Below are 14329 nucleotides of genomic sequence, written 5' to 3' on the forward strand. Positions count from 1 at the left end.
TTGGGCACTCAGAACCTCGGTCTCACGGGCCACACTTTCAGGCACCTGGTGGAGACAGGCGGCCGGTGGCTGACATATTGGACGGAGGCTCCGTCCATGGGATGGAGCACACCTGTCACCTCTGAAAGGCTGTTGGACTTTGTGGAGGCGTGGAGGTGACAAGCCCCAGTCAGGACTGCCTCAGGACCCGGAGCCGAGGGTCCGGAACCCGTGCAAGTGTCCTGGGGGAGGTGGGGCAGAGCCAAGCACCCCAGACGGGGTGGCGCTGTGGACAGCACATATCTGCCCCCCGCGGCTCTGGAGGCTGGAAGTCCAGGAGGAAGGGGTCTGCCGGCCACTCCCTTCCGATGCCGTGAGGGACAGTCTGCTGGATGTCCCTCTCCAGCCTCGACTGGCTGCTGGCCGTCCTTGATGCTCCTTGGCCTGCAGGTGGCGATGCCGATCCCCGCCGCCACTGCCACGTGGCCTCCCGCGCGCGTGTCCGCGTCCCCTCTTCTGTGATGACACCAGCCCCTGCTCCAGCGTGGCCTCAACTTAACCATCACGTCTGCAGGGTCCCTACTTCCAAGTAAAGCCACTTCCACAGGTTCCAGGGGGACATGAGTTCTGGGGGGGCCCCCGCCCCCTCCACCCTGCAGCTCCTCGTGCCCCCGTCACCACCCGCACTCTTTCATGGAGACCCACCTGCTGACCGTCTGTCTCTACTCCTAGGGCACCGGCTCCTGCGTGGGCGCCTGACCTTATCAACACCGCTCAGCAGGAACCCGGCCCACGGTACACGCTCAACAAACACCTGCTGAATGGACGGGCGAGTAACGCAGGGGCCACAGTGGAGATCAGATTCCAGATTCTCTAGAAGGCCTAGGTGGCGTTGCACACCCCAAACAAAGCATTCCGGATCCGGGCGGATGATCGGGGAAAGATCAGCCTGGGTCGGAAGCCTGCGTCTGCTGGGTGATGCAGTCAGCCTTTCACTGCCCTGAGCCCCCGTTTCCTCATCTCTACAACGAGCCGGGAGGCTCGCCTCTGCAGGCTGACCTGGGGGTGGGCAAAAGGATGGCCAGGGTCGGGCCTGATGGAGAATCACCCCGGTCTCCAAGATGGCCTTGGGCGAGGAAGGGTCTTGAGGAAGGGGCTGTCTGCGCTCAGAAGCCCGTGAGTGCCGTACCAAGTGATGGTGTGGCCGTGTCGACCAGTCCTGGGGAATCGGCTCCAGGGAGCCACTTGTCCGACGTGGTGGCCGGGAGCCACGGCACAGAGCTGAAGTCTGGGGACCTTGCCACTCCCGCCTGCCCCCAGAGTCCCGGGGGGGCTGGGGTGGGAGGGAACCGGGGAGAAGGCAGCTGGCGGCCCAGGGAGCTTCTGGAAGGGAGCCACTCTGGAGTGGCGCTGGGCCTCTTTACGCGGCCCGCCCAGGCCGGGGCGCGTACTCCTCCTCCCCCGGAGAGGAGGAAGGCCAGGGGGCTGGTGGCAAACCGTCCTGGCAGCTCCCCAGGGGCTCCTGGACAGGCTCGAGTTTCCAAGGAGCATAAACTGTCTTACAAATTAAGATAGCAACTCCGATGACTGAGAACATTAAAAATAGCTACGCTTGCTCAGCCCCTCCTCAGGGTTCTGTGGGAAAGAGTCCGTCAGCTGGACGGCTGACCCCACGGGCCTCACGCTGACGCGGGGCCGGCCCAGCTCCTGGAGAAAGCGTGGGAGGAGCTGCAGGCCTGGGTGCCCTGTGAGCGGTGAGCGGCCATGCGGCCCACCCTGCAGCGTCCCTGGTGACAGGAGGGGACATCGCTCAAAGAGCGTGTTGCCACGGCATCTGACCCGGGGGACCGGTCACAGCCCCTCTGGCCCCTCTTTGTGTCACTTCCTCTCCTACAGCTGCCTTTTCCCAGCCTGCCGTCCACAAGAAGGAATCCTTTGGCCCCACTCGAACGTTAAGAAGGGACATGTTAATACACAAGTCCTAGCGTGTGCATAACAGGGACGTAACCGAGTCGGGTGCCTTTGGCTCAAGTACGGAAGAGCTGACTCGAAATGGCTTTAAAGCGTGCTGTGTCGCGTGACAGGAAGTCTGGGCTGGGGCACTCAGCGATTATGTGACATCACAGCACTTGGGATCCCTCCTCTTCTCTGTTCGGCCGTCCTCACTTGGCCTCAGTTCTCAGAATTGGTCTTCGTGTTTGTAAGATGACTGCCATGGCTCCGGGCATCACATCCCCATCCACCCACCTCTAAAGACACCCCTGCCTTGTGCCTCTTTGTAAGAGCCAGGAATATATTCTCAGGGACCCTCTAAAGTCTCATGACCAGAATAATTACAAGAAGTTGTCTCTTTGTGCTAAAAAGGGAACATGTATTCCTTTTGTAGTACAAAGAAAGTTTAATATACTTTTCTAAAGAAACCCTCTTGTCAGCAGAGTGCAGGATGTGGACTCCAGAGCCGTGGGCTCGGTCCTCCCAGAGCAATCCCAGGCTTTGCCGGAAAGGTCCAGGACAAGGTGGGCCCGGGACAGCCAGCACCGCGTACGAGAACCCACCGAACCCCCGGATCCCAAGGAAGACTTTTCTCTCCTCAGTGCCCCACCCCCCGGCTGGCGCTCCAGCTGGGAGGGTTCCAGAGGGTGAGGCCTTTTCCCCTCACCGGCTGCAGGGTCCTTCCAAGGAACACAAACGGGCATCTTGCCCCACGAGGCCCGGCCCTGTGTCAGCTCACGGGCTCCGCTGTCCCTCGCCGCCCTAGCGAATCCGGAACTCAGTGGCCTGATGTGACAGGAGTTTACGGATGGCTCACTCGAGGCCCCCGGATGCTCCGCGACCCGGGGATCACTCAGGACCCCAGACTCCAGAGGGAGGAGGGGCCCCCCCGCGGGCGCCTTCCTTCCCCACCCCTCCGTCGTTCGTGGGGACTCGGGTCCCGGGGGCACTCCGTGACTCCACGCCGTAAAGCCACAAGCCGGCGTGCAGAGCGGCCCTGTCTCCTGATGGACCCTGGCGGTGGGCTTGGATCCGCGGGCCGTGACGGCAGCAGGAAGCATCCAGGCCCCCCTGTGAGGAGCGTCACTCCAGCGGCAAGGGGTTTGTAGGGAGGAGGCCGGCGGGGGGGCCCTGTCCGCGGAGCCCGTCCCGCTCTGTCCAGGCCCCCTGGTCCGGCCCGGCTGGACCAGCTCGCAGGACTGGGACAGAGACCGAAGCAGTGTGGCTGTTTCTGTCACGTTAAAGCACAACATTAATTCAGCCATGTCTCCTGACCTCGAAATGTCTGAGGAGCAGAGCTCTTAGAGATGAATTATTCATTTCTGGGGGACCCATTCTCCCAACATGTGGGAAAATACATTGGGTTTTCCTCCTAAAGTGGGGCTGTTCCACCTGAGGGGCTTGTGGAGAAAGAGGCTTTCCCGGCAGACCCCCCCCCCCCACCATGGTCTCCCCTGCGGGTCACGACCCCCGACGCGGGCCTGGCCCGACGGATGACCGATCGGGTCTGGATCGATCGCAGGCACGCGTGGATGGAAGTCTGCAGGAAGCTGTGCTGGGTCTTGTACCCCGGCCAGAGGCCAGCTGGGGGAGCGGGGACACGGGCGGGGAGGGAGCGCTCACGCCCAGCACTCCCGGGTGTCGGCCTGCTCTGTGGCCTCCTCACCACCGCTCCCCCCAACACCGGCATTCATAAGCTGTTTGCTGAGCCAGACGGTGACCAAAGGGCCCTGAGGCTCAGTGCCAATATTCTGTGGCTCGAAACCAGAACATTCCTGGAGATTTGCCTTAAATTCACCAGCACCGGGGCCGGGGTCTCTCTCCCAGGCTGGGAAGTCCCTGCGGCCCCTCGGGCTGCGGGAAGGACCAGGTAGGTCCTCCCAGAGCTTCGGTGAGGGAGGGGCGTCTGGGGGAGCTTGGCCCCTCGGCGACTTTCTTGTGGTCGCTCGTGTTTGCGTCTCCCTGAGGGCTGATGGTGGACAGCATCTTCCTCCGAGCCTGTTTGCCAGCCGTGGAGCTTCCTCGGTGGAGCTTCCTTGGATATTCGCACGGCTGCTGTGTGTCCGTCCCTGGCTCCCGACACCCACCGCAAAGACCGGAGACACCGTCCTTTCCCTTTCCTGAGGGCCGCTGTCCAGTGAGGGAGGCCCGGGCGTGACGCTGTTTGGTAAAGTGAGCACAGGGCTTTGGCCGGGCTGGGCTGGGGGCCCCTCTGGATCCACATGAGGAGTCCCGCCCTGGGCTGCCACCCCCCAGGTTCCAAGACCTGGAGAGACAACCCCCCCCCCGCCCCGCCCAGGTCCTCATCTATTAACCGAGGACAGGAAGGGTCCTACCCCAGGCCCACCGCTTACTCACAGCACCAGGGGCACAACTTGAGCTTGACCCACACCTGCCCATCCTGGCGGCCGGCACTGTCTCCTCCACTGCTGGGTGGAGAGTCAGGGAGGGCTCCCCGGAGGTGGAGCCAGAGCCAACCCCGGAGAACGAGCAGCCAGGTGTGTGTCCCAGGGGTGGGCTCCAAAAGATGTCCTGCGTGAGCATCAGCACCAGGCACCATGTTCCAAAGCTGTCGGGCCCGCTTTGTTTTCCAGAACTCAGGTCCAGGGGAGAGGGCAGGTTGCTCGGCGTCCCGATAAGTGCGGGGAGCGTGACCCGGCCAGCCCCTCCTCCACCCTCCCCTGGCCAGCTGGGGCAGGAAGGCTGCCTGACCTCCCCTCCAGGGCCCAGTCTCAGCATGGCCTTGAAGGGGTGGGTCTGGAACTGACCTGGGGGCTCGGCCCCGGGGGGGCTGTGGGGTGGGGTCCCCCTGCAAGCCTCTGCACCCTGGCTTTCCCAGGGCCTTTTACCGCCACTGTGTGGGACCCTTTCAGATTCACTGACGGAAGGGCTACCAAGGGCCGGGGGCCGGCAGGAGGTCTGCTCACAGCTCCTACTCAGGTAAAGGTGGGCTGGGGGCCAAGGCCCAGAGGAGCAAGTGGGGAAGTGGCCAGGCTGTGGGTCTCTCTATACTTGCAACATGCACCCTCCCCGGACGTGGGTGGGCACCAGCCTGCGTGCCAGAGGGGCAAAGACATCCTCTCCCTCTAGACCCGGGAAGCAACACTTAGGGGGTGTTATCCAGCAGACAACCAGAAAGAAGGGCCGGGGGGAGGTAACAGACTGTGCAGAGGGATGCCCCCGGGATGGTGGGGCCCAGAAGAGAGGTGAGCAGCGGCAGGAGTCAAGGGCCTGTCCCGTGGCCCTGGCAGGAGCTGACCTCCACTGGGGCCTGGTGGGGGGGGGGAGCGGGGGACTCCTGACCCTTGTCCCGCAACCGCCCATGGTGACAGGGCATGGAGCCTCAGGGGAAGCCCTGGACCGAACCGCCTGGCTGCCTTAGACCCCGGTCCGAGCCCCAGGCACTGCTGAGCGTGGACAGGAGGGCAGAGGGGGCACCAGGTGCCCGGCCTCACCCAAGGTCACTGCTTGAGCTCCAAGGAGGCCCGGAGGGGCAGCTGGAGGCCGGGAAGCAGTGAGCCCAGCATGGGACCCCAGGACAGGAGGCCGCTGTGGCTTCTCGCAGAAGCCTACCCCAGGCCTCAGTTTCCCATGAGCCCCAGGGGAACGGGCCGAGCCAGAAAGCACGCCGGGGCAGGTCCCACGTCTGCCGGAGCTGGGCCAAGCCGCTCCCGCCCTGGATCAGGAGCGCCCCTGACAGAGGCCAGCCTCCAGTGCGCGCAGGAAGGCTGAGGGGAGGCTGAGTGGCGGCAGGGAGCCAGCACCTGATCCCGCTAATTAATGGCTTCGAACTGCCCCGAGGAGCAGCCCCAGCCCAGGAGCGTCTGGCCTCCAGACAGTGGCGTCTCCTCTGAAGAACCCCTTTGTCTAACTTTGTTTTAATGTTTGGAAACCAGAGGCTAACCTCGCCTAATCTCTCCATCTCGTCCTCACGGGCAGTCCCTCAGCAGAGCTCAGTAACAGGTGGTCCGGGGTGGCAGGCAGTCACCCCCCCCCCGCTCCCGGGCCTCCCTCCCCTCGCCCCCGCCAGCCCCCCCTTCCGTTAGCGGCAGAGGCTTCCCCGAGTTGCCACAGGGTCGTTCTCAGCCGGCCTTGCGGGAACGCTCTCCACCCCACTGCTTCACCCTGGGCCCCGCCAGCCCTGGGGTCCCCACTCACACGGGGGTGTCTCCCCTGATCCCAGGAGGGCAGGGCGGGTGCCCTCAGCAGGCCCTCTCAAGCCCCGGAGAGGCCGAAGGCCCGAGGGAGTTGAACCCCAGGCTCAAGTTCAAAGTCTGAGTCCTCTGTGTATGAGACTTGGGGTCAGGTTCCTTTCTGAACCCGCACCCCACTTTTCCTCCCGCAAAACTGAGGTTGCTCATGGCTCCTGTCCCGAGGGGTGGCTGTGAGGGTCAGACACACGACGCGGCACTGGGATCCAAGCCACTCTAGCCGTTTTCCTTCAAGCCTGCCTTTTCGTTTACTGTGTGCTGATACCTGACTTTCCCCCTCAGCCAGTAGAAGCACAGTGCCAGACCCGTGGTAGGTGCTTAAGAGATGCTTGCTGGGGGGGGGGGGGGGGGCGCCTGGCTGGCTCAGTCGGTTGAGTGACTGACTCCGGCTCAGGTCATGAGCTCCCGGTTGGTGGGTTCGAGCCCCGCCTCGGGCTCTGTGCCGACTGCTCGGAGTCCGGAGCCTGCTTCCGATTCTGTGTCTCCCTCTGTCTCTGCCCCTCCCCTGCTCACACTCTGTCTCTCATTCTCTCAAAAATAAATAAATATTTTAAAAAATATATTAAAAAAAAAAGAAATGTTTGCTGGATAGATAGACGAATGGCAAATGGATGGAAGGATGTGGGTGGGCGGATGGACGGATGGACGGACGGAAGGGTGGACCGGTGGGTGGGCTGATGGGAAGGTGGATGGGTGGAGGGACCAATGCAAGGGACGCTCCCGAGGCAGTCCCTTTCTGATGTCTAATTGCAGCGCAGTCAGGGGCACCCGGCCTGGCAGGAGGCACGTCTCTTCCCCCCCACTGTGGAGTTTAGGGTGCCCTGGAGCACAGCTGTGCAGAGAAGGCTGTTCAGCCTGGGTTCCTGAGGGCCGGGGCGAAGGGAGCTCTGCCACGCCCCATCTCCCAGGCAAGGGGGAGGAGGTACAGATGGGGGCGGACGCTGGCAGAGTCCCCTGGGTGGGGACCGCCCTGCCTTAGGGAGGGGCATTTGCCTCTGCCGCCCCGGGTCGGGCCACTCAGGGTGAGTGCTGGTTGCCACAGGGCATCCTCCCTCGGCCTACAACCTGGTGCGCTTTGCGCCCCCCCCCCGGCCTCCACATCCCCCCCCCCCAGGATGCCCTTCACGCTGGAGTCACTCTTCACAGTTTTTGTGGAAAATCCGTCTATTGTCTTCATCGCTCGGAGAGCTATCATCTCGAGGCTGGGGCTTCCGAAGGCGTTGCCATGGAGACGAATTTTCTGTCATAAATAAAAGTATTCTGGGGTCAGGAGATCTCAAGCATAACTAGGACAGATTTTGAGGGGGAAAATGCCAGAATTCTTTAAGCACACGAGACGATGATTTGGGCTGCTTTTTTCCGGAGGGTGTTCTTTGGGCTGTTATGAATTGGCACGGGAGCCCAGCCTGCCTCGGAAAGGGGGGTCTGTCCCTCTGCTGTCCCCAGTCGGGCCCTCCCTCTTCCCACTGCTCGTGGACTGGAACCCCCACCCCGCCCCCGACCTGGTGTGAAACCCAGTTTACCTGTTCAGTGAGACCTGGGGAAGCCAAGAATGGGAGGGTCCCTGGGGGTCCCCCGGGCCTCCCTCTCCGGCCCTGAAGCTGTGACCGGCTCACCCTACGTTTCTTGGCACGTTCCTCAGCCGCCCTGAGGGGCCGGAGTCTGCTCAGGTGTTTCCCTGTGAGCTTGGGGCCAGAGAAGACGTGAGCGGGCGTGCTTCCCGAGGCCCCACAGACGAGCCCCCAGCCCACCAGCCCCGTGGAAGTTAGCTTTAGGGATTTCCTGTGTTCCGGGTCGCCGAAGGTCAGTGTTTCAGGAGGCAGGGGAGGCGGGAGCAGAGCGGGGGGGGGGGGGGGGGAGGGAGGGAAGGTATGCAGGGCTGAGGGGGTACAGACGCCACCCAGGCAGACAGACGGACGGTGCAGGCCCGCGGCCAAGGGCTGTTTGCCAACCCCCCCACAGCCCGTATTAGGTAAACAGAGTCTCCGCCCGGGCCCCAGCGCCATCCCTGCACAGGGCCCCCCATAATCCGGGAGCTGTGGCTGCTGCCCGAGGCTCCGGTCCCCAGGGTCTTCCCAAGGTAGCTCCAATCCCTAGGAAGGTGGCTTCCAAATAATGAAGGAGGAGGAAGGGAAAGGGGAGGAGGGTGAGAAGGAGGGAGGAGGGGGAAAGAGGGAGAAAGAGAGTAGAGGGGAGGGGAGGAGGGAGGAGGAGGGAGAAGGAGAGAGGAAGGAGAGTGAGGAGGGAGAGGGAGAAGGGAGAGGGAGGAGGGAGGGGAGGAGGCAAAGGGAGGAGGGAGAGGGAAGAGGAAGGGGGAGGAGGAAGGGGAGGAGGGAGAGGGAGAAGGGAGAGGGAGGAGGGAGGGGGAGGAGGGAAAGAGAGGAGGAAGGGGAGGAGGGAGGGCAGGAGGGAGGGGGCAGAGGGAGGAGGGAGAGGGAGAAGGGGGAGGGAGGAGGAAGGGGGACAAGGGAGGAGGACATAGGGAAGAGTCCTGTTCTGGTGGGTCATGTCCCCACTCCCCCAGCTGAGAGGGTCTGTGTCACAGTGGGATGCTTGGCTAAGATGTCTGAAGTGAAGTCCTGAAAAACGTTCTCCTTAACCTGCAAATATTCTGTAAAACACAGCCCCAGATAATCACCAGGACAATCCTCTCAGGGCCCAGGGGCTGAGATCCAGAGAGGGGAGGACCTGCCCAGGGTCACACGGCCAGTCCTGTGCCCTGCACCTGTCCGGTGTCCCCAGACCTGCTTTCAGCCTGGGGTTCTGCCTCCCGATGAAGTATGACACTTCATGGATTCAAACACAGCAGGCTTTCAGGCCCCTGTGCCGTCACAGGCAGGTCTGCTGAGGCTACTCCCTGCCCCTCGGGCCAAGTGGGGCCACCCTAGCGGCACTGCCCCCTCACTGCCACACGCCCATGGCATTTCATTAGTGCGGGCCATGGGTCCTGGCACTTGCTTTCTGTTCAGGAGGGCTGGGCGTCCACGTGCTTGTGCAGGCCACAGTGTCATCCAGAGAAGGATGCCGGGGTGTACCCTGTCAGGCCAGGGCATGGACGCCCACTGCTGGGCCGGGCTGGCAGGATAGGACACGGCCTTTACCTGTGCTCCCACTTCTGGAAAGGCCGCATGCCCGGGAACTCAGCTAGGTCCCACAGCAAATGGGAAACAGGGGGTCACCTACGTGGCCACAGAGGGCCACCATCAGGTGGTGGTCGGAGCCCGGTGCCCACCCTGGAAGCCAGCAGAAATCACGGTTTTGAAGAATATTTAATAATCGGGAAGGGACTCTTTTCAGGAGTGGAAAGAAACATGAAGTACATACAAGGAGTACTCAAGGGAAACTAGAAAATTCTTTGAGGTGAATGAAAACTAAAGCACACACACCAAAACTCATGGTGAGTGCTACAGCTGTGCGTGGAGAGAGATCCAGAACTTGGAAACTCCTAGTCTGTAAAAAAAAAAAAAAAAAAAAAAAAAAAAAATCTCAAATCAGTAATTTAATCTTCTATCTTAAGAAACTGGAACTGAAAAAGCAAACTCAACCCAAAACAAGCAGGAAAATGAAATAACAAAAATTAGAGGGGAATAATAACACAGAGATAAGAAAACAGTAGAGACTGTTAACAAAGCCAAAAGTTGAATCTCTGAAAACAGCAACAAAATTGATGAAACTTTAGCTTTACTCATAGAAAGAGAACTCAGACTACTAAAAGCAGAAATGAAAAAGAGAACATCACTACTAACCTTACAGAAATAAAAAGAATTAAAAGGGAGCACTCTCAACAGTTGTAAGCCAAGAAATTACATCACCTGGATGAGATGGATGAACTCTCAGAACCCTACAAATTATGGAAATTGACTCAAAAAGAAATGACTCCAAGAAAAATGAAGATCCATAATGAGCAGAGAGAATAAATTCATTAAAAAACAAACAAACTTCCTACAGAGACAAGGCCAGCCTTCATGGGTGAATTCTACCAGACATTAAAAAAAAAAAAAAAAAAATTAACACCACGGCTTCACAAACTCTTGCAAAAAATAGAAGGGGAAGGCATTCATTCTCATGGAATCATTATTTTTATGTACTGACACCAAAACCAAGTGATCACAAGCAAAGAAGACCATGGACAACTACCATTCGTGTATAGACATAAAAGTCTTCAGTCTTCAAGGAATTATTAGCAGACCAAATCCAGCAACACATAAAGTGATGATACTCCACGACCAGCTGGGGTTTATCCCAGGAATGCAAGGTTGGTTTAACATACAAGAAACATATAATATTGTGTGTGTGTATAACATATATATATATATATGTATATATATATATACACATATATATGCATATATATAACATTAAAAGAATAAAGAAAAAAAAACATGATCACCTCAACTGCAGAAAAAAGCATTTTGACCACAACCCAGCACCATCTCATGATAAAAAAAAAAAACAAACAAAACAAAACAAAACACTCAGCAAAGGAGAAACAGAAGGGACCTTCCTCATTGGATAAAGGGTGTTGACAGAACAACACCATATTTAATAGTGAAAGACTTAACACTTACCCCCCAAGACCAGGATCAATACAACACTGTGTGCTCTTTCCACCTGTACTCAATGCTATACCGGACATTCTGGCGAGTGCAATTAAACACACACACACACACACACACACACACACACACACAAGGAATAATGCATTGGGTTGAGAAGGAAGAAATAACTACTCCTATCCAAAGGTGATGTGGTCTTGCACATAAAAAATCCTATGAAATCCAAACACACACACTCACACATAGCAGAGCTGATAAACGAGTCAGCAAAGTTGCAGAATACAAGATCAATACCTAAAGCCAGTTGTCTGCTGATCAGTAAGCCCTAGCAATAAACAATCTAAAAATTAAAGAAAACAATTCCGTTTACAATAGCATTGAAAAGAGTAAAATAACTTAGGAATAAGTGTAACCAAAGAATTGTGAGACTTGCATGTTAAAAATCACAAAAATATCACTTAAGAAGTTAAAGATGCAGTATTACGGCGGCAAACCCCAAACTGATTGGCAGATTCAGTCCCCATCCAAAATCCCAGCTGCCTTTTTTGAGGAAATTGACAAAGCTGATCCTAAAATTCAAATGGAAGGACAGTAGACCCAAAATAGCCAAAACAACATTGGCCAGGAAGACCAAAGTTGGAGGGAGGACTCACACTTCCCTCCATCACCCTTCAGTCACAAGGAGGGACAAGTCAGTGGAACAGAACTGAGAGTCCAGAAATAAACCCTTACATTCATGGTTAGTTGATTTTCAAGAAGGGTGTCAAGCCAATTCAATGGGAGAAAAATAGTCTTTCCACGAATGGACAACTGGACGTCCATGGGGAAAAAAAAAAATTAAAGTAGACCCCTACCTCACACCATGTACAAAAATTAACTCAGAATGGGTTAAAGACCTAAATATAAAAGCTAAAACTATAAACTCTTAGGAGAAAACATGGCCATAAATCTTCACCACTGCATCCCCTAAAATCATCCTGTTCATACAATTTGGGGCAACTCTGGTGTACTATAATCTCGGGGCACAGGTGAGACAACCAAGGCCCAGAGAGGGGGCAGCCCTGTGTGTAACCTGTGACTTCTTCAAGGAACTCCCTTGGTGTGCACTCTCTCCAAGACAAGGACAGATGGGTGGGTGGATGGATAGACGGATGGACGGATGGATAGATGGATGGACGGATACATGGGTGGACAGATGGATGGATGGGTGGATAGATGGCTGGACAGACGGATGGACGGATGGATAGATGGATGGACGGATAGATGGATGGATGGATAGATGGCTGGACAGATGGATGGACGGATGGATAGATGGATGGACGGATACATGGACAGATAGATGGACGGATGGATAGATGGATGGACGGATACATGGACAGATAGATAGATGGCTGGACAGATGGATGGATGGATGGGTGGATGGATGGATGAAGAACTTCCAGAGATCTGGCGGCCACAGCCACGGCCCTCCAGCTCTCTAGAAGTTAGGGCTGGCCGGCCCTGAGGACGTCTGGGTGGGTGCTGTTCTGGGGGAGGGGGCAGTGGCAGCTGGCACCACCAGGCTGTGCTGGGGGACAGGGTGGAGGGCCCTGGACCAGCAGAGGATTGGAAGGCAGCCCCGGGGTCAGGCAGAGCTCATGGCGGGTGCCACAGTGCTGAGCTAGGAGACCCCGTGTCTTGGCAGCCGCCTCTCTGGGGGCACAGTTTCCAGTAGGTCTACAGCAGCCTCTTTCTCGCCAAAAATGCAGCTGTAGGGAAAGGCCCAGAGCCTCTGTCTGGGGTCCCCGAGGGCAGGCACCAGGGGATGTGGCGGGGACAGCTGCCTGCTCTCCCTGGGCAGGTGGGACTGAGCAGGGACCAGGAAGGAACTTGAGGGCAGCTGGACAGAAAGACCAGGGTCCCTGCGCCTGTCCCCAGCTATCCCGAGTGGAAGGCCCCTTCCAAGCACCTAGAGAAGATGCCTCTGTCCCCCGGGTCCCCTGGAACTGCCCCGGGGCCATGCCCACCCAGGCCCATGCACAGCCCAAGAGACCAGCAAGCTTCTCCGGTGCAGCAGGAAAGGTCAGAATGGGCGCCCCACCATCGCCCTCCGACGGGCACTCCCTGCGAAGGGCACGGCCGGCCCAGAGCCCAGAGCTGGTGATAAGCGCAGGACTGAGCCGCTGGCAGAGCTTTGGGGAAACTGTCCAAGGCCGGCCGAGCTCTGGGGTCCTCGTCCCCTGCCAGCCAGGATGAGGGGCAGTCTGGGAGGTACTCTTAAGGGCCTCGAGTCCCGCAGGTTAGGTGAGGGGACTCAGCCCATGTTCTGTGGCCAAGGACTGGGGCCGGCCCCCTCGGGGAGGCCGGGAGCCCCTGCCCACACCTGAAGCCTGCAATGGACGCCCCACCCGGGGACCGTCCAGGAGGAGCTCAGAGGGGAAGCAGTATTTCTGTCCGTCTGTCTGTCTGCTGTCCATCAGAACCACAAAGGGCCTTCTGGGCAGCACAGCGCCTGGTGGAACCCCCGTGTGGCATGGCTATGCCAGCAAGGGCCACAGGCCGCCAGCTCCAGCCCAGGAGCCAAAAGGGCCGGGCGGGGGTGCCTCAGCCCCCGGGGCTCCGGGCAGGGCCTCACTCGGGCGGCGGGGCGCAGGCCCCAACAGGGACCGCGTCTGCTCCCTGGTCCTCCCAGGAACACTGCCCACTGATCAGCAGGCTGGGGGCCAGATAGCGAATACTCCACATTTTTTGGCGGCTCAAGGGCCTGGTTGGAAACAGTCACTGTTTTATTCTGCAGAAACCACACGCTTTGCGCCCCGTGCCCTGCAGGGAGTGGGGGTGGGCACTGTGGGGCGGCAGGCCAGCTCCTGCACACTGCTGTCACCTCTGAGGCCAGGCTGAGCGCGGGCCCCCGGCCCGGGGGTGAATCCGAGGGCGCCTCCCTTGGTGCTGCGAGGACCATCTGAGACGGGGACCCTCAGGGGCACGAGGACGCGGGCTCTGCCTGGTGCCCCAGGGGCCACCAGGCCTCCCTTCACGGGCTGCTCAGGAACCTGGAAGCACGGACTCCTATTCCTGCCTCTGAGAGTCCCCGGCCGGTGAGGAGAGACAGCCTGGGACCCAGAAGCCACGTCAGCTGAAGAAGGTGTGAGCAGCGTGAGGTGGTCCCGCTCGGGAGGGGCAGGCAGAGAACCTTCCAGGCCCTCACACCTGGAGGCCACCTGGCCCAGCCTTCACCTCCTCCACACACTCTGTGCCTGCGGCGTGGGAAGGTGGACGGGTGCGTGAGTTTGTACCCTCCGCCCTCCCTGTGTGAGAAGCCGCCTGGGTGGGTGGAAGGCGGGTTGGACAGTTTTGGGGCCTGGGGCCACCCCCAATCATGCTCCCCTGGCCTGAGGGGGCAGCTCCTCCCCTATGCCTCCTTTGTGTTTCGAGGACCCCGTGACTCCACTCCGAGGGGCTGCTGCAGGCTGAGCCCCTTGGGTACATCGGGGCGACCCGCACAGACGGCCAGCAACGGTTTTCGAGAGCGAGAGGTGACTCGCCGGAGTCATCCGGTGAGGACACCCAGGGTCACACGGCTAGGTCGTCCGAGGTCACGTGGTGAGACAC

Source organism: Felis catus, chromosome E3 (assembly GCF_018350175.1).
Source record: "Felis catus isolate Fca126 chromosome E3, F.catus_Fca126_mat1.0, whole genome shotgun sequence".
Taxonomy (NCBI): Eukaryota; Metazoa; Chordata; class Mammalia; order Carnivora; family Felidae; genus Felis; species Felis catus.